The sequence below is a fragment of the Podarcis liolepis genome, assembly GCF_965112155.1.
Source record: "Podarcis liolepis genome assembly, chromosome: 2".
Classification (NCBI taxonomy): Eukaryota; Metazoa; Chordata; class Lepidosauria; order Squamata; family Lacertidae; genus Podarcis; species Podarcis liolepis.
In genome coordinates this window covers 182,032-200,686 of record NC_139555.1, presented here as the reverse complement: position 1 = coordinate 200,686, position 18,655 = coordinate 182,032, and the positions used below count along the sequence as shown (strand labels likewise).

General features: G+C 49.9%; 1 pseudogene across 1 annotated transcript; it reads right to left on the bottom strand.

The window, feature by feature from the left end:
• Positions 1–13,377: 13,377 nt before the first annotated feature.
• LOC310700286 (olfactory receptor 13H1-like) lies at positions 13,378–14,670 on the bottom strand (annotated as a pseudogene). Its single transcript has 3 exons — positions 14,572–14,670; positions 13,886–14,427; positions 13,378–13,641 (listed from the first exon to the last, which is right to left on the bottom strand). The product of its transcript is annotated as an olfactory receptor 13H1-like (transcript).
• Between the last annotated feature and the right edge of the window lie 3,985 nt (positions 14,671–18,655).

The window sequence follows — 18,655 nt, the reverse complement described above, 5'->3', positions numbered from 1 at the left end:
AGGCTTTACAGGACTTCTTGCGCAAGAACCTGGAGCGTGGGTTCATTAGGCCTTCTACCTCGCCCACTGCTGCGCCAGTGCTCTTTGTGAAAAAGAAATGTGGGGAGCTACGCCTTTGCCATGATTACCGGGCCCTGAACAAAATTACCATCCCGGACCGGTACCCCTTGCCCCTTATTTCGGAGTTACTGGAGCGGGTGCAAGGGGCGCAGGTGTTCACCAAGCTAGACCTCCGGGGTGCCTACAATTTGATTCGGATCCGCGCCGGGGATGAGTGGAAGACCGCATTTGGGACCCGGTACGGACAGTTCGAATACCTGGTTATGCCCTTTGGTTTGTGCAACGCGCCTGCTGTGTTCCAACGGTACATCAACCACGTGTTCCAGGACTTACTAGACAAGTACGTGGTGGTGTACTTGGATGACATTCTGGTTTACTCCCGTGACCCGGCGTGCCACGAAGGCCACGTCCGGACCGTGCTGCAGCGCTTGCGCGAGCATCGTCTGTATGCAAAGCTCAGCAAGTGCGAGTTTCATCAGCGGTCAGTGGACTTCCTGGGTCACCGACTCTCACCAGGTGGGGTGCAGATGGATCCTGGGAAGGTGGCAGCGGTTCGAGAATGGGCGGCACCTCGGAACCGCAAGGACCTACAGCGTTTCCTGGGGTTCGCCAACTATTACCGGACTTTCATTGCGGACTATGCTCACCGCACCACCCCGTTGACCCGACTACTGCGCCCCAAGACGCCGTTTTCCTGGGACAAGGAGGCGGAGGAGGCGTTTCAAGGGTTGAAGGCCTGTTTCCAGAGAGCGCCAATCTTGCAACATCCGGATCCTTCTCGACCCTTTGTGGTAGAGACTGACGCCTCCAGTACGGCTCTCGGTGCCGTCTTGTCTCAGCAGCTCGGACCGGAAGCGCCACTTTTACCTTGCGCCTTCTATTCCCGCCAGCTCCTCCCAGCGGAGCGTAACTATACCGTGTGGGAGCGGGAACTACTGGCCATCAAGGTGGCCTTTGAGGTTTGGCGCCATCATCTTGAAGGAGCACGACACCCGGTGGAGGTGAGAACCGACCACCGGAACCTGGAATACCTCCAGACCACCCGCAAGCTGAACCAAAGGCAGATCCGGTGGGCGTTGTTCTTTTCCCGGTTCCAGTTCCGGATCCGCTACATCCCTAGCTCCCAAAACCAGAAGGCGGATGCCCTGTCCCGGAAACCCGAAGACAACGTAGACACGGTTCAGCAAGCAGCACCCACCACGATCCTACCACCAGCGGCATTCCTGGCCACCCAGGAGGTTGAGCCACTGCAGGCTCGGGTGCGGGAACAGCAGCGGGTTGACGCTTGGGCCCAGGAACGACTCCGGGAACTGGCCGAAGGATCATGCCCTCAGTATCCAGGGCTGGTCTCGCATCAGGGTCTTCTGCTGCACCACGGGCGCCTGTACATCCCATCAGGGCCGCTGCGGGCTGAGATTCTCCGGATGACCCATGATGCGCCAGCGGCGGAGCACTTTGGGCGGTATCGGACCACCCATCTGGTAAGCCGTGAGTTTTGGTGGCCCCGTTTGAAGGCCGACGTGGCTCGCTACGTCGCTGGTTGTGATGTCTGCAGGCGGGCCAAGGGGCCTACCGGGCGACCCCCCGGCCTTCTTCAGCCGTTGCCGGTTCCACCACGTCCTTGGCACACAGTTTCTTTGGACTTTGTAGTGGAGTTACCCCCGTCTCGTGGCTGCACCTGCCTTCTAGTTTTCTCCGACCACTTCACGAAGATGGTGCACTGTGCCCCCTGCCCATCCGTACCCTCAGCTAAGGAAACCGCGCAGCTGTACCTTCAGCATGTCTTCCGCCTGCATGGCCTACCTGAGCGTGTAGTGTCCGACCGTGGCGTTCAGTTCACGTCCCGGTTTTGGCGTGCTTTGCACCAGGCCCTCGGGACAGAGGTCTGTCTCTCATCTGCTTACCACCCACAGACTGATGGCCAGACGGAACGGGCGAACGCGGTGCTGGAACAGTACCTCCGGTGTTACTGCAGCTACCAGCAGGACGACTGGGTCGACCACCTAGCATTGGCGGAGTTCGCTTATAACAACGCGGTGAATGCGTCCACCCAGCAGACCCCGTTCCAAGCCAGTTATGGTTTTCATCCACGGTTGTTTCCGGATGTGCTGCCGGCATCTGCGGTCCCTGCGGTGACAGAGTGGCTTCAGGAGCTCCAGTCCCAGCAACAGCTGTTGATGGAGCAGCTGCGCCAGGCCAAAGAGGCGTACAAGGTCCAGGCCGACCGCCACCGCCAGGTGGGGCCGGAACTTCACGTCGGTGACCTGGTGTGGCTTTCCACTCACCACCTCCACCCTTCTTGACCTTCGCGGAAGCTGGACGCCCGGTTCACCGGCCCGTTCCCTATCGTGAACCAGGTCTCGCCTGTGGCTTTCCGTCTCCGGTTGCCAGCACACCTGAAGGTTCACCCGGTATTCCACAGGTCCCTTCTGAGTCCGGTGGCCCCACCCGACGAGTTCCACCCGAACCGTCCCCGACCGCAGCCAGTTTTGGTGCAGGGAGAGCCTGAGTACGAGGTGGAACGCATTCTGGACTCCCGATACCGCAGGGGAAGGCTGCAGTATCTCATTGACTGGAAGGGGTATGGGCCAGAGGACCGTTCCTGGGAACCAGCGGCCAACGTCCACGCGCCTGCCTGCATCCGAGAGTTTCATGCAGCGTACCCCAGCAAGCCGGGTCCGGACCCTCAAGTGAGGGGGGGGCCTGGGAGGGGGGATGGTGTGATGGCCTGGGATTCCGAGTCTGAGAGCGATCCGGAGGAATCCCAGCCGGCACAGGAGTCCCCGCCTCCAGGGCCGGCTGAACTGGGGCAAGGCCTAGATGCTGAGGAAACTCAAGAGCAGGCACCAGGTGAAACCATTCTGGCCCCAGAGGTGCTGGATGACTCAGTGGCCACAGGTGAGCCTCCTCCAGGGCCCAGTAACCCTTCGGCCTCTCCTGATCTGCAGAGGCTTAGGGCAGAGAGGCGAAGGGAACTGGTTGCCCCCAGGAGGAGTGCTCGCCTTAAGGCCAGAGGAGGCGGGGCTCCTGGGGGTCGGGACTGCCCCTGACCTTAGAAGAGGATAAAAGCCCAGTCAGGCCGGCCCCAGGTTGCGGGAGCAACGTCGTTGTTGGCTACGGACCTTCCTGTGTTCTTGATCCCTGCTCGGCTTCCTGTTCCTGATTATCCAGTACTCCGGTTCCCTGCTCGGCCTCCTGTTCCCGACCATCCGGCGTTCCTGTTACCTGCTCCGCCTTCTGTTCCAGTGTTCCTGTTCCCCGCCCGGCTCTCTGCATCGGACCTCGCCCCTCTTCGTGTGGACACTGCTACACTCACGGTACCTTACCCCTGGGGCCAGCACAAAGGTGCTACTGGAAGGAATTTTTTTATTTTGAGAATAGACCAGCTTAAAGATGTGTTATGACATAATGAAACCATAAAAGTACACTAACAGAATAAGGTGAAATACAGAAAACTGACCACAAGTTTGATTTTAAAAACCCATATGAAACTATTGTTTCTATTGGACTGTGCAAGGTCCCCAGTTGGTTCAGGACCTGCATCAGGCCTGAGTCTCTCAGCCCAGATCAGTCTGGGTTGGGTGGCTACCTGATCAGGATGGATGAATTGGGTTCAGAAGCAAATTTGGATGGTTGCACAGTCTTAGCATATAAATGCATATGTTAGTGAAAATAACATACAAAAATGTGTTCTATTAGGGAAGAGCTAACTACTCTCCAACTAGTACTCCTGCCATACTTTGATTGGTAGTTCTGGTTACATCCATATTTTGTAAGTCCCAAAATGAATGGGATTTTGATCAAAGGATATTCAGTTCTCTGAACTTTACGGTAATTTAAAAATCAAATGAAGAAGTGAAGAAGTAGGTGATGAAAAGTCTGCAGGGTTATGGATACATATTAGGTACCCTGTACATAGTTTCTGCCTCTTCTACAATGCTTCTTTGTCTTCTTATGCCCACTAACCATGGGCAGCACCAGAGGGAAAGAGGCAAGGACCTCCCCAACAATGAGCTCACCCAACCATTGTTGGACTCCTGTCACTACATACACAGCTATTTCCCTTTTAAAGAACAACCCCCTAAAAATATACTTTGCTTCTTCTGTGCCCACCCTAGATCCCAGTGCCATCACTGTCCCTTTGGTCTGCTAAGATTTCTTTCAGTCCTGCTATCTGAGATCCTTTTAATGGGAGTTTTAACCTTATTTATTTATTTAATTCCTATACTGCTTTACATTTTAAATAAAATCCTCAAAGCGGTTTACAGCATATTAAATCAATAAAACAATAAAACAGTAGCCAGACAATGTTCCTTCAGCCTCACGAGGAGCCTCTTTCTTTTGTATCTGTAAGTATCTTATGCTTTATCCTTGGCCTTTTGCCCCCCCAGATAAACTTGGAAATTTCCTTCTGCCATCTTTTGAGGCAGTCACCTTTCACCATTACTGGGACTGTCTGGAAAAGAAAGAGCATTTTTGGCAGAACATTCATTTTTACCGCTGCAGTATTTCCTAGTAGGGAAAGGTTCATTCTACTCCATATTTCCAAATTTCTTTTTATCTCAAGCCACACTTTTTCATAATTATCTTTATAGATATTTATATTTTTTGGTGTTAACTATATCTCTAAATAGTTTACCTTTTTATGGACTTCTATCTCAATACTTTGCTCCAACTCTTTTTTCTCTTCTTCCTTCAGATTTTTAACTAATAACGTGGTTTTATTTCTGTTTAATTTAAATCCTGACACTTCCCCAAATTTTTGAATCTTTTCTATAACTCTAGGGAGAGAGTTTTTTGGATCTTCCACTGTAATCACTAGATCATCAGCATATACTTTCAATTTAAACTCACTTTCCCCAGTTTTTATCCCAGTGATCTCCTTGTCTGCTCTTATATTTCTGGCAAGCACCTCCAGGACCAGGATGAACAAAAGCGGTGATAGTGGGGAACCTTGTCTAGTTCCTTTTTGTATTTTACAGTCTTCCATTATCACCTGATTTACAATTAATTTGGCTTTTTGTTCTGAATATATTGCTTGTATTCCTTTTAAAAATTTGGATCCGCAATTAATTTCTTCGAGTAATTTTGTCATGAAATTCCAAGAGACGCTATCAAAGGCTTTTTCAGCATCTATAAACATCATTGCTGCTTTCTTTTCATTTTTGACCTCCAGGTATTCAGAATATTTCTTATATTCTCTTTCATTTGTCTATCTGGAAGGAATCCTGCCTGATCTTGATGTATATACTCATTTAATTTTTTTTCATTCTGTTAGCTAAAATGTTTGCAAATAATTTATAACCATTATTTAACAATGAGATAGGCCTATAATTTTTAATTTGCAGCAAATCTGAACCTTGTTTTGGAATTACTGTAATGTAAGCCTCTTTCCATGTTTCTGGAATTTCACCTGTATTTAAAATCTCATTCATAACATCTTTCAATGCTTCTGATCCATTGATATCATTTGGAATTCAGTTAGTCATGGCTGAGGGCTTATCCACACTTACCTTTTGTACTGCCCTTTCCAGGCACAGGTCTACACTTATTAATATTATTTTGCCCCAGAGCTTTCTCTGCAAAAACCCACTCTTTAGCACTCAATAGGGGAATGTCAGTTCAGGTTTTCCATATATTGTTCCGATTGAGCTTTAAAGGGTGACTTTTCATGGGGAAAGCTCTGGCAGGGAAAAAGGTGCTTGGGCAAGGTGCTTTAAAGCACAGATTGTGCCTGGAAAGAGTGGAGGAATGGTAACTGTGACTAAGCCCTAACCTATCCCCCCCCCCCATGATTCAATGAGGTTGCAGCGTGCCTGCTGTAGCCTGGATCCATCCCAGTACTATAAGTTGGAGGGTTATGCCTTTAGCAGCAGCTTGAACCACAGAAATTAGCAGTGGATGCCTTTCACTGTAACATCAGTGTTACCATCTGCTATTGTGTGTGGCTCAAGCTGTGTTAAAGGTGTGAAAAATGGCAGCCCCAGACACATCTACAGAATTGCTGGGAAATCAAAACCAGCAATCAGGAGCTGGATGTCTAATGAACAATTCAGTTTAACATATGCATATCCACTTGAAAAATGAATTGACTCACACACTAAAGGTTGCATGGACCAAACATTAAAGAATTTGGTGTGATTGAAGACAGGTAGGAACATAAGAAGATGCCTGCTAGATCAAACAAAGTTCTATCTAGTCCCGCATCCTGTTCCCCACAGTGGCTAAGAAGATGACTGTTGGAGACCTGTGAAGAGAACACATGGGCAACTGTTCCACAGTGACTGGAATTCAATGTAGAGGTAGGAGACGCGGGTGGCGCTGTGGTCTAAACCACTGAGCCTCTTGGGCTTGCCAATCAGAAGGTCGGTGGTTCGAATCCCCGACACAGGGTGAGCTCCCATTGCTTAGTCCCAGCTCCTGTCAACCTAGCAGTTTGAAAGCACACCAAAAAGTGCAAGTAGATAAATAGGTGCAGCTCTGGCAGGAAGGTAAATGGTGTTTCTGTGCGCTGCTCTGGTTTCAGTGTTCCGTTGCACCAGAAGCGGCTTAATCATGCTGGCCACACAACCCAGAAAAACTGTCTGTGGACAAATGCCGGCTCCCTCAGCCTGTAAAGCGAGATGAGCGCCGCAAACCCACAGTTGTCTGCGACTGGACTTAACTGTCAGGAGTCCTTTACGTTTTTAGATATTTCTTAGAAACTTGGTGTCAGGGCTGCCGCCCAGTCCCAGCTCACATAGGACCAAGTCAGCCAGCGTTCAGTTTCAAAGAGTCTTTATTGGATTACAGGTTCCATTTCCAAACTGCAACGTGCAGCCCTACTTCTTCTAGGTCAGAACGACGAAGACCCGTCTGAGTCTCCGCCTCTAGCGCACCAGCTTAATACCCTAGCCTTGCTCCACCTCCTGCGCCTTTCCTTCCGTCTCTGGGTCCTCCTGCCCCCCTGGGTCTCTCCTTTCCTACTCTCTTCTGACGCGGACCCCCCTGACCCTTCCGCCTCCTTGCGGCGGGCTTTGGGACTCGGTTCACTCTCTGGGCTGCTGGCTGCGCCAGCTTCCGTTACATTTGAACTTGGCGCGCGCGCCCAACTCTCCACTTTCCTCTTGATCGTTTCCTCGCTCCCCGAGGTGGGCGTGACTACTCCTGACTCATGCCCTCCCTCCTTCTGAAAGTCTCCGGAGCCCGATATCTGGTCCCCTTTCTCCCCGCTGCTCCCGGCTGGGAACGTGGGTCCCGATCTCCAACTGCTGCTTTCTGATCCCTCTCTGGACCCTTCTTCCTGGGGTGTCCCCCTGCTCTCCCCCCTTGCTCTGGCTGCTGGCGCTCCCTTCTGGGAATCCTCGGACTCGCTAGACAGGCTCGGTGATCTCGGGTCGTCATCCCCACTCATCCTTCCTTCGTATTCCTCCCCCTCGCTCTCTGTCTCCTCCCTTCTCTGCGTCTCTGCTCCTGAACCCCTGACATCCATCCCCCCCTCGAAGCCTCCCCTTCCCCCCTCCCCGCTTTCAAGGGTGGTTGGTGGGTGCTCCGTCATCACGGGAGTGAATGTCGGATACAGTTCGCTCCCCGTTGCTGGCCGCCAACTGAAGACCTCCGAGTCTTCCTCCCCGCGTTCGTCAACGGTGGTCTCCTCTGCCTCCATCTCGGTGCCGCCGTGCTCGAAACCAAGGTCCTCCCCGCAAACGTCCATGTCCGTCTCTGCGTCTGTCGCTGGACCTGGTGTCTCCTGCCACTTCCGGCGCCACTGCTCCTCTGGCCGATCGTCCCACCAATACGAGTTGTCGGACGCCGAACCCTCCGGTGACCCCTCTGGGGAACGTGTGCGCGGTGCGGGTTCCCCTTCCGAGTCGAAGCCATGGAACGTGCTGGAGGAAAGCGTGGGCGTGAACAACCAGTCGTCGAAGAAGCCCGCTGGCATAGGTCTGTGTGGGAAAAGGGCATGAAACTCATCCTTGAGCAGGGGTTCCTCCAAGGCGTAGTCCGGCACCCAGCTATTAGTACTGGCCCGGGTGCCCTCCCTTGCTAGTAGATATTCTACTCCATCTTCCCCCCATCTGGAGTCCAAAATCTCCGTGACTTCGTTGATGGGGTCCTGCTGTGGCAATCTCCCCACCTCCGTCCGCTCCGGAGACTGACTCGGTGCCGTTCCTGGTTCCTGGAACCTGTGCGGTGCCCTGTAGGGAGTGAGCACCGACCTGTGGAACACCGGATGCATCCTGGAACCCTCTGGTAGCACCAGCCGGAAAGCCACCGGGTTGATCTGCGCTTCGACTCGGTATGGACCGAGTTGCTTGTGCCCTAGCTTCCTCTTGGCTAACGATCGGGTCGGCACCGCGTGGGCTGCCAACCAGACCCAGTCTCCCACTCGGATCTCCTCGCCAACTCGCCTGTGCTTGTCAGCTTGGACCTTGTATGCGTGCTTCGCCAGCTCCAGCTGCCGTCTGAGTTGATCGTGGACCTCTTGCAACTCAGATGCGAAAGCGTCCGCCGTCTGTGGTTCCCCTTCCCCCACTCTGTCCAGTCCCGGGAAGGTTCTGGGATTCCTCCCATTGTTGGCGAAGAACGGCGTCACCCCTGTGGATACGTGTTTCGTGTTGTTGTAGGCGAATTCGGCGAGCGGCAGGTAATCCACCCACGTCGCCGGCTGTTGATTGGCATAGCATCTCAGGTACTGCTGCATGATGGCATTGACCCTCTCCGCTTGCCCGTTGGTCTGCGGGTGCCTTGCCGATGTCAGGTTGATCTTGACGTTCAGGAAGCCCATCAGCTTTTGCCAGAAATTCGAGATGAACTGGCGTCCGCGGTCGGACAGTATAGACCGTGGCAGCCCGTGCACTTTGAACACGTGATCTATGAACAATTTGGCTGTTTGTTCTGCCGTGGCCACCTTCGCACACGGTATGAAATGTGCCATCTTGGTGAACAAGTCCACCACCACTAGTACAGCTGTCTTGCCTCTCGAGCTGGGTAGATCCGTGACAAAGTCCAGGGCCACCCTCTCCCATGGTTCAAACGGCGTTTGCAGCGGTTCCAGCAGTCCCGCCGGTGGTTTGTGCACCGGCTTGGCCCTCTGGCAGGTGTCGCACCTCGCGACGTAGTCCGCGACTTCCCCCCTCAGTCTGGGCCACCAAAAGTCTCTTGCGACCAATTCCACCGTTTTTTCTGTGCCAAAGTGCCCGGCCGTGGGTGCGTCGTGCAGCTGCTGCAGTACCCGGGCGCGAAGTTCGTCTCCCGGCACGTAGACGGCCCCTTTACGTAAGAGCAAGCCGTCTCGTATCTGGAACTCGTCGCCCTTCGCCGTGCCCTTGTGCACCTCTGCCATCTTCGCCTGCGCGAATGAGTCGTCCGTCAACGCCCTTCGCACCGCATCCAGGTCTACTGTGGCTGAAGCGCACGCCCACGCTGTTGGCGCGAAGATGTGCATGGCCGCCGCTGGCGTCGCCTCTTCGAGGTACTGCGGTTTTCGGGACAGGGCATCCGCCATGATGTTGGTGTCGCCCGGGACGTACTCAATTCGGAAATTGAAGTCAGCAAAGAACTCCGCCCAACGGATCTGCCTCTGGTTCAGGAACCGAGCCGTGCGCCAGTGCTCCAGATTCTTGTGGTCCGTGCAGACCTGCACCGTGTGCTTGGCGCCGATCAGGAAGTGCCTCCACGCCTTGAAAGCTGCATGAATGGCAAGCAGCTCCCTATCCCAGATGGTGTAGTTCTGCTCCGACTTGCTGAGCTTTCTGGAGTAGAACGCCCCCGGCCTCCAGACCCCCTGCGGGTCCTTCTGCAGCAGTACCGCTCCCACTGCTCTATCGGACGCGTCTGTCTCCACCCTCAGCGGTCTGCTGGGGTCGATATGCAGCAGTTGCTCTTCCGACGCGAAGAGACGCTTGAGTGTCTGAAAGGACCGCTCCGCCTGCTCCGTCCAGATGAATTTCTTTTTCTTGGAGCTTAGCGTGTCCGTAATAGCTGCCGTCTGCATCGCGAACCCCTTGATGAACTTGCGATAGAAATTGGCGAATCCGACAAACCTCTGGACCTCTTTCCGGTTGCGCGGGCTCTTCCAATCCAACACTGCACGAACCTTGGCGCTGTCCATGGCTAGCCCCTTGTCCGACAGCTTGTAACCCAAGAAATCCACCTCCGTCGTGTCGAACTGGCACTTCTCCAGTTTGGCGTACAGTCTATGCTGCTGCAGCCTCTTCAGCACCTCCCGAACGTCCTGGTCGTGTGCTTGCTGCGAGTCAGAGAATATCAGGATGTCATCCAGAAAGCAGACGCACTTCTTGTAGAGGAGTCCCGCCAACACGTGATGCATAAAAGCTTGAAAAACGTGGGAGCCATTTTGCAATCCAAAAGGCATAACTCTATATTCGTAGGTGCCCAGAGGCGTGAACATGGCTGTCTTCCACTCATCGCCCTCCCTCATACGGATGAGATTGTACGCTCCTCGCAGGTCCAACTTGGTGAACACGCGTCCCTTGCGCACCGTCGCCAGCAGGTCGTCAATCCTGGGCATAGGGAAATCGGAGGGCTTGGTCATTCTGTTTAAGAGGCGGTAATCCACGACCAATCTTTTTTGGGGCGTGTCCTTTTTCTTCACGAAGAAAACAGGACTGCCCCCTACTGCGCTGGACTCCCGGATGAAACCGCGCTGCAAATTGTGATCGATGAACTGTTTGAGTTCCTGTAGTTCGTCCTCAGACATGGAATATAGCTTCCCCTTCGGCAGCGTCGCCCCTGGCAGGAGGTCAATCTTGCAGTCATATTGCCTGTGCGGTGGTAGCTTGTCTGCCTCTTTCTCGCAGAAGACCTCCAGAAAGTCCGCGTATTTGTGGGGAACTGCTTGCAACGTTCCCAACTGCAGTTGTGAGTCCTCCTCCTCCCCCTCCTGCCTGGGCAGGATGCAGTGTTCTGCACAGTAAGAGGAGCCGAAGATCAGCTGTCTCTGGTACCAAGCCAGCGTTGGACTGTGCCTGTCCAGCCAACTCATGCCCAACACAATGGGCGTGTCCGACAGTCGGGTGACATTAAAACTGATGACTTCCCTGTGGTTACCAAGTTGCATCACCATTGGTGGCGTCTGCTTCACCACCTGCCCCCCTAGCAACTCTCTGCCATCCACTGTGACGACTTGCAGGGGCAGAGTGGCAGGCAGCAGCTTTATAGCGTGCTGCTCCACAAAATCCTGTGCTATAAAGTCTGCGTTGCTTCCAGAATCCACAGAAAGCGGCACTTCGATGGTGACTCCATTGGGTAGCTGGAGAGACGCTGTGAGTTGCACTACTGGTTTGGGTGGGAGGGGGTCCGTGGGTTGCAATATCGCTGGGGACTGCTTCACTGATGCGTCTGGCTGGGCCCCAGTGCCTCTGTCTCCAGCCAGACATCGTCGTTTCCCTGCTGGTCTTCGCTGCATTGTGTGGCCACTTTCACCGTTGCGGAGGCTGCAGTGTGCTTGGAGCTCCTCTGGGGACACTCTTTCGCCAAGTGTTGAGGGCTCTCGCATATGTAACACTTCCTGGTCCCTCTAGGAGGTTTAGTCTTGACTGCTGTCGGTGCAGAGGCTCTGCTAGCTGACTGAGCCCTGGCGCCTCCCACTTCCATAGGTTCCACTCCCCCTCCTGGCGGAGGTGTGGATTGCGCACGCGCTGCTTCCCTTGGAACGAAAGAGAAACTTCTCGCTGCTTCGCGCCCTCCACGGCCTTCATCTCTGCACCATGGACGTTCTTCCAGCCTCACCCCCACAGTCAGCGCCCTTTGGACCACCTCCTGCGTGCTCCGGGGCCTCTCCCCCCTCGCAATTTCATCCTTCACAGCAGAGCTGAGACCCTCCCAGAACAGGTCCCTGACTGGGGGCGAGTCCCGGTCCCATTCCAATGCACTGACCAGCGCAAAAAAGCGGGCGTGGTACTGTCGGACGCTCGCCCTCCCTTGTTTCAGTCCATGAATCTCCCGTCGGGCAAGATCCACATCAATGGTAGACAAAAAACATGCATCCATCGCTTTGATAAAGGCATCTGCACTCTGAAGCGCCGGATCTTTATCCCTCCACAAATTGCGCAGCCACGCCTTCGCATCCCCATGCAAATGGGACAGTATAAACCCCACTTTCTCTTGCTCATCTCTAAAGTCTTTTGCCAGCAGTTGCAGTGCGCACATCACATCTGCTCGAAAGTTGGGGTACTGTTGTAAATTCCCATCGAAGTGAGCCACCAGCCCTCCTGCTCTCCGTGCCAACCCAACCCCCTCCGGTCTGGGTCCTGGCTGCCCATGCTTAACCCATGCTTCAAACCTGGCGTGGAGATCTCGGTAGGCGGCTGCCACATCCTCCTCCCTTTTCTTGGATGCCAGTACCTCCGCATTCAATTGGGTAACTGCCTGTTGCAGCGCTGAAACTTTCTCTGCTTCCGTCATCTTTGCCAACCGTCGTGAGCTTGCTCCCACACACCGATCCCCTCCTCCAGCTGCTTCTGTCTCCGCTGCGAGGTATCAGGTGTCAGAAGCTTGAGAGACGGGTCTTACTGTCAGGGCTGCCGCCCAGTCCCAGCTCACATAGGACCAAGTCAGCCAGCGTTCAGTTTCAAAGAGTCTTTATTGGATTACAGGTTCCATTTCCAAACTGCAACGTGCAGCCCTACTTCTTCTAGGTCAGAACGACGAAGACCCGTCTGAGTCTCCGCCTCTAGCGCACCAGCTTAATACCCTAGCCTTGCTCCACCTCCTGCGCCTTTCCTTCCGTCTCTGGGTCCTCCTGCCCCCCTGGGTCTCTCCTTTCCTACTCTCTTCTGACGCGGACCCCCCTGACCCTTCCGCCTCCTTGCGGCGGGCTTTGGGACTCGGTTCACTCTCTGGGCTGCTGGCTGCGCCAGCTTCCGTTACATTTGAACTTGGCGCGCGCGCCCAACTCTCCACTTTCCTCTTGATCGTTTCCTCGCTCCCCGAGGTGGGCGTGACTACTCCTGACTCATGCCCTCCCTCCTTCTGAAAGTCTCCGGAGCCCGATATCTGGTCCCCTTTCTCCCCGCTGCTCCCGGCTGGGAACGTGGGTCCCGATCTCCAACTGCTGCTTTCTGATCCCTCTCTGGACCCTTCTTCCTGGGGTGTCCCCCTGCTCTCCCCCCTTGCTCTGGCTGCTGGCGCTCCCTTCTGGGAATCCTCGGACTCGCTAGACAGGCTCGGTGATCTCAGGTCGTCATCCCCACTCATCCTTCCTTCGTATTCCTCCCCCTCGCTCTCTGTCTCCTCCCTTCTCTGCGTCTCTGCTCCTGAACCCCTGACACTTGGCAAGACATGAACAAATCAGTTTAGATTTCTGAGGGTCTCTTATTCTGGGAACTTCCTCCTGAGCAGTTTCTTCAGGGCACATTTGACATCTTTGTTCCTCAGGCTGTATATCACAGGGTTCAGCTTGGGAGTCACTGCTCCATAGAAAACAGAGATCACCTTGTCCTTGTCTGTAGTATGTTTAGATTTTGGTTGAAGGTAAATGAACATGGCTGAGCCATAGAAGATGCCAACTACAACCAGATGGGAGCTACAAGTGGGAAAGGCCTTACTTTGATCCTGAGCAGAATGGATCCACCACACAGAAGAAGAAGAAGAAGAGTTTGGATTTGATATCCCGCTTTATCACTACCCGAAGGAGTCTCAAAGCGGCTAACATTCTCCTTTCCCTTCCTCCCCCACAACAAACACTCTGTGTGGTGAGTGGGGCTGAGAGACTTCAGAGAAGTGTGACTAGCCCAAGGTCACCCAGCAGCTGCATGTGGAGGAGCAGGGAAGCGAACCCGGTTCACCAGATTACAAGTTCACCACACTGGCTCTCCCACACAGCCAAGCCAATGCGCAAGTACATCATCAAGATGAATAAAAAGGGGGCAATGAGAACAGTCACAGTGTTTATAAAAGAGATGATGTCGTTGAGATGGGTGTTGGCACAGTGCACTTTGCAAATGGTCTGTGCCTCACAGGTGAAGTGATTGATGATGTTGGAGCCACATAACTTTTTCTGACCAATTGCAGTGAGGATGAGAGTCAATATCAGGCCACTGCCCCGTGTTCCAGCTGCTCGTTGGGCATACACTTTCCAGTTCATAATCAGAGTGCAATGCAAAGTTATATACCATAACAGCCAGGAGGATACATTCAGTCATGCCAAAATATAGGCTAATGTGGATTTGGGCCATGCAGCCCATGAAAGAAATGGTGGTTTTCTCAGTGGTACAGGTGACCAAGGCCTGGGGGACACTGCTACTGGTGTAGTTAATGTCCAGTAATGTTGCTGAAGGAAAAGTACAAGGATGTGTGTAGGTGGGGATCAGTTATGATCAGCACCACCATCAGCCCATTCCCAACTAGGTTGATAAGGTAGACCAGGCTTCCTCAACCTTGGCCTTCCAGATGTTTTTGGCCTACAACTCCCATGATCCCTCGCTAGCAGGACCAGTGGTCAGGGATGATGGAAATTGTAGGCTCAAAACATCTGGAGGGCCAAGGCTGAGGAAGCTTGAGGTAGACTGCCAAGAGGATCCAGAAGAATACAACCTGATCCAAGGGATGGTTGGAGAGACCAAGCAAAATAATTTCAGTCACCACTGCATCACTGCTGTTACCCATGGTCTTGGCATCTCCTGGGAAAAGCTCTGACTTCTGGGCTGGGAAAAGATGAAAGGATGGTGACTTTTTCTTTAGCAGGCTGTTTGATGAGTGAAGACCATCTGAGTCATTTAAAATCATAAGCCTAGCAAGACCCTGACTAGAGTTTACATGCAAAATAAAGCTATTTGAAGGCTGTGACAACCTCCTTCATCCTTTCCTCTTCTTCATTTGCTTATATATTATCTCCCTCTTTCTTTCCCCCCTAAATTTCACAGGATGAAGGGTAAATGTTAAGCAAAGTCTACCATAAATTTTAGACAGCATCTTAAAAAGCAGAGGCATCACCTTGCCAACAAAGGTCCGTATAGTAAAAGCTATGGTTTTCCCAGTAGTGATGTATGGAAGTGAGAGCTGGACCATCAAGAAGGCTGATTGCCAAAGAATTGATGCTTTTGAATTATGGTGCTGGAGGAGACTCTTGAGAGTCCAATGGACTGCAAGAAGATCAAACCTATCCATTCTTTTTTTTTAATAGATATTTATTGAAGATTTTCCATTTTAATACATTCAAAAGCCAAAAAGAAAAAAGAAAAAGAAAAATTAAAAACATATACAGTTTACAATCCTTATTTTTCAATAACATATTTCCCTGACTTCCCCACACCTCCCCTTCTTATATTCCAATTCAAATTGTTAATTCAACAAGTTCTTATCCCCAATTTTTTAACCTTTTTATATTTAATTCATTATAAAAAACCGATTTTATCTTATAAACATCAAAATTTATACATCAATACTCATTCTTAAATCCTTTTTCTAAAGTCGACCCAAATTCCCTTCCACAAATTCCCCACTTTTCATGCAAATAACAAAACAGAATAAAAATAAAAAGACGAATTATAATTATACACCCTTTGGATCCCCAAACCCCACCCCGTCCCCTTTCCCGGTTTCAATCCCCAACAAATGTCCATCAGTCTTAATCTACTATCAGCCTGGGGATCTCACGTCCGAGGCTCTTAATTGTCTCTCAGTTCCTCTCTGCTGGTTTTTTTGATAGTCCTTAATATTAAGCACCAGATCTCGGAGATGCTCTGGCCCAATAGGGACAATGTTTCTTCCAGCCAGACCTCCATACTTAAAAGTGGAGCCCAAATCTTGTTTCTTACTCCTTTCAAGTCCAAATGTCCCCAAAGCTCCAACTTTCACCTTAATCAACTTTGTAATCCTTGGGTCTTCAGATCTCCACAAAGGGAGATCTCTCCATTCTTCAATCTCCAATTCGGACCAGATTTTCATCATCAAGTTCTTATTTTCCTTTATCTCCATCATGTCAGGCCTCTGGCTCTCCTTTGTCATCTGGAACATTACATCTCCTCCTTCCTTTTCTTTTCTTTTCTTATAAATTTTTTATTGGTTTTACAACATTTTTTAAACAATACAAACAAATAAAAAGACATACAAACATGTATAATTTCATAACCTTTTTTTCATATCCCTCAGTTCTCGGACTCCCCCAAACCTCCCCTTCCTACATCCCAATTTCCAAAATTATTTCAGCAAATTCTAAATAATTTTATCAAATATATTTCTTCTTATTCTTTTCTTTAACTTAATCTTATGTCGCTGTAATCTCCTTTTCTTTCTCAAAACTTCGACATTTTAGCATTCATCAATTTTATAATAGTTCTTAAGATAAATTTTAAATTTCTTCCAATCTTCTTCCGCCGTCTCTTTCCCCTGATCACGGATTCTGTCAGTCATCTCGGCCAGTATCATATAGTCCATCACCTTCATCTGCCACTCTTCCAGGGTGGGTAGATCTTGTGTCTTCCAATACTTTGCGATGAGTATTCTTGCTGCTGTCGTAGCATACATAAAAAAACTTCTATCTTTCTTTAACACCAATTGGCCGACAATGCCCAAGAGAAAGGCCTCTGGTTTCTTAGGGAAGGTACATTTAAGTACCTTTTTCATTTCATTATATATCATCTCCCAAAAAGCCTTAATCTTTGGGCACGTCCACCAAAGGTGATAGAAAGTACCTTCAGTTTCTTTACATTTCCATTACATTTCCATTACATTACATTTCCATTACATTACATTTACATTATTATCAGGCAAATGATAGATTTTTGCTAGCTTGACTGGGGTCATGTACCACCTACAAATCATTTTCATAATATTTTCCTTTAAGGCATTACATGCCGTAAATTTTATCCCGGTGTTCCACAACCATTCCCAGTCAGCAAACATAATGTTATGACCAATGTCCTGTGCCCACTTAATCATAGCTGATTTAACTGTTTCGTCTTGTGTATTCCATTTCAGCAGCAAATTATACATTCTTGACAAGTTCTTAGTATTGGGTTCTAACAGTTCAATTTCTAATTTTGATTTCTCCACCTGGAAGCCAATTTTCCTGTCCTGTTTGTAAACCTCCATTATTTAATAATAATGGAGCCAATCTCGTACTTTGGCTTTCAATTTCTCGTAACTCTGTAGCTTCAACTTATCTCCCTCTTGTTCCAAAATTTCCCAATACTTCGGCCATTCGGCTTCCATATTGAGTTTTTTCAACGCTTTAGCCTCCTTAGGTGACAACCATCTAGGGGTTTTGTTTTCCAACAGATCTTTGTATCTTATCCAAACATTATATAGTGCTTTTCTAACAATATGATTTTTGAAGGCCCTATGCACCTTAACTTTATCATACCATAGATATGCATGCCAACCAAATGTATTGTTAAAACCTTCTAGATCCAAGATATCTGTATTCTCGAGGAGCATCCACTCTTTCAACCAGCAAAACGCTGCTGATTCATAGTACAGTTTTAAATCCGGCAGGGCAAATCCCCCTCTTTCCTTTGCATCCGTTAATATTTTAAATTTTATTCTGGGCTTTTTGCCCTGCCAGACAAATTTCGAAATGTCCTTCTGCCACCTCTTGAAACAGTCCATCTTGTCAAGAATTTGCAATGTTTGAAACAAAAATAACATTCTAGGCAATACATTCATCTTAATAACTGCTATTCGGCCTAACATTGACAGTTTCAAATTTGACCATATTTCAAGATCCTTTTTAACTTCTGACCAACATTTCTCATAATTGTCTTTATACAAATTCAAATTCTTAGATGTCAAATGAACCCCTAGGTATTTCACCTTCTTAACCACTGTCAAACCTGTTTCGTTCTGGAACTTCTCCCTCTCCATGACTGTTAAATTCTTTTCCAAAACCTTAGTCTTTTGTTTGTTCAGTTTAAATCCGGCCACTTGACCAATTTCTTGAATTAACTCCAACACCCTTTTTGTACTAGTGTCTGGCTCCTGTAGCGTAAGTACTAAATCATCTGCAAAGGCCCTTAACTTATAATGTTTAGCTCCGACCTGCACACCTTTAACCTGCTGGTCATCTCTAATCATATTAAGCAACACCTCCAGAACAGAGATAAAAAGTAATGGGGAAATTGGGCACCCCTGTCGTGTCCCTTTTTCTATTTTGAGTTCTTCAGTTATCACGTTATTTACAATCAACTTAGCTTTTTGTTCAGAGTATATAGCACCCACACCATTCTCAAATCCATGGCCTACCCCCATCCCATGAAGATTCTTTTTCATAAAACTCCAAGAAATATTGTCAAAGGCTTTCTCCGCGTCCACAAAAATCAGAACCGCTTTAGTGTTTATATTCACTTCTAGTAATTCCAAAATGTCTATTATATTCCTCACGTTGTCTGAAAAATGCCTTTTTAGGAGAAAGCCTGCTTGGTCCTTATGAATCTTCTCCATCAACACTCTTTTCAATCTTTTTGCCAAAATGTCTGCAAAGATTTTGTAATCCACATTAAGTAATGATATTGGGCGGTAGTTCTTAAGTTGAGTCTTTTCAGTCTCTGTTTTTGGTATGAGTGTAATATACGCTTCTTTCCACGATTCTGGTGCCCTTTTCCCCTCTAAGATCTCATTGCAGACTTCCTTTAATGGTTGTATCAACCACTCC